General features: G+C 41.6%; 1 non-coding gene across 1 annotated transcript; it reads left to right on the top strand.

The window, feature by feature from the left end:
• The first annotated feature begins 841 nt into the window (after nucleotides 1-841).
• On the top strand, nucleotides 842-948 carry LOC125617653. The gene has a single exon (XR_007348737.1). It is a non-coding gene; the product is annotated as a U6 spliceosomal RNA (small nuclear RNA).
• The last annotated feature ends 412 nt before the right edge of the window (nucleotides 949-1,360 follow it).

Below are 1,360 nucleotides of genomic sequence, written 5' to 3'. Positions count from 1 at the left end.
AGGTGAACAGAGACTTTTATCTCCAACACCTGGAATAGCACCTGTGCAATGTGAGGCCAGAATACATCAAACCAGACTGGAACAGCACCTACCACTCCCCTTTCTGCGGTTAATTTTCAGGGTCACCCTGAGACTTACTTTAACCTCAGTGAACTTGCCATACAGAGGCGGGAAGAGACAAAAGCCTTCAGGCTGGACCCAGGCCCTTTGAGGGTCTACCCTGTCCTACTCCCCAGCCTTCATTATGTACAAAGGGAAACCTCACACTTTCCATCCTATTTCACATTAGACTTCAGAGTCTCATACTGATATTCCCACATTGGTTTCACATTAGTTGATCTAGCACTTAGTGGGACTCTAAGCTATAGGAACATAAGTAGAAACTAATTTTGGATAGATAAGGAAATAAGAATAATGATAGCTAATATTTGCTGTTTGTTATGTGCAAAACATCATGCTAACTCCTTTGAATTTGTTATTTTTTTACCCAAACAACAAATCCATGAGGCATGCACTATCATCAGCCCATTTTGCAGTTCAGAAGACTGCAGTTAAGTCCTGTTCCTGCAGTCACATGGCTTGTCAAGGAGTCCAGATCTGTTGATGTGAAAGATAGTACCTGAGGAAGAAAGGAGGGAAAATGAGAGAAGGCAAATGACATGGTATTTGATGTAGTAAATGGTAGTATTTATGTTTTGTTGAATCCCCAAAGTTATATCTTAAGCTATAATTCATATTTTAAAAACTATCATTTCAATGTGAAAATATGAGTTCAGAGCTAAAGAATTTCTGAGTGACAATAGTGAAATTGTCGTTAACTTCTGCTGTTCAACAGAAGTGCGTGCTCACTTCAGTATCACATGTACTAAAATTGGAACCATACAGAGAAGATCCGCTTGGCCCTTGTGCAAACATGACACCCAAATTTGGGAAGTGTTCCATATTTAAAATAATAAAATAAAACAGAAGTGCTTAACTTTGCAAGTGTACAGCACAACACCTGACCATCAGACTCAGGGGAAGAATTAATGGCCATTCTGTCCTTGTCACCACTCATGTCTCTAGCATGGCTTCCAGGAATCTTCAGCCTTCTGTTTCCTTGGGCAGCTGTGTTGCTCTGGCTCTGGTTCTTTATTTTGAAAAGTGCAATCTAGTAATAACCAAAAGTTGTCTGTAAATACAAATCCAATTTCTTACTGAATTGTGTTCTCACTAACAGGAGCAAAAGCTCCTGCTACAGAGGTCACTCCTGAGCTTAGCCTGCTGGAGCCCTGGTGCCTGGGCCTCCAAGGTCCTGAGGGCAGGCTCACCAAGGGTCAGTAAGGAGAAGCTCACTGGAGGAGGAACACAGAATGGAGGA

The sequence above is a fragment of the Marmota marmota genome, unplaced genomic scaffold (genome assembly GCF_001458135.2).
Source record: "Marmota marmota marmota unplaced genomic scaffold, marMar, whole genome shotgun sequence".
Lineage (NCBI taxonomy): Eukaryota > Metazoa > Chordata > Mammalia > Rodentia > Sciuridae > Marmota > Marmota marmota.
The sequence above is the reverse complement of the archived record's forward strand: the minus strand, read 5'-3'. Positions and strand labels throughout refer to the sequence as shown.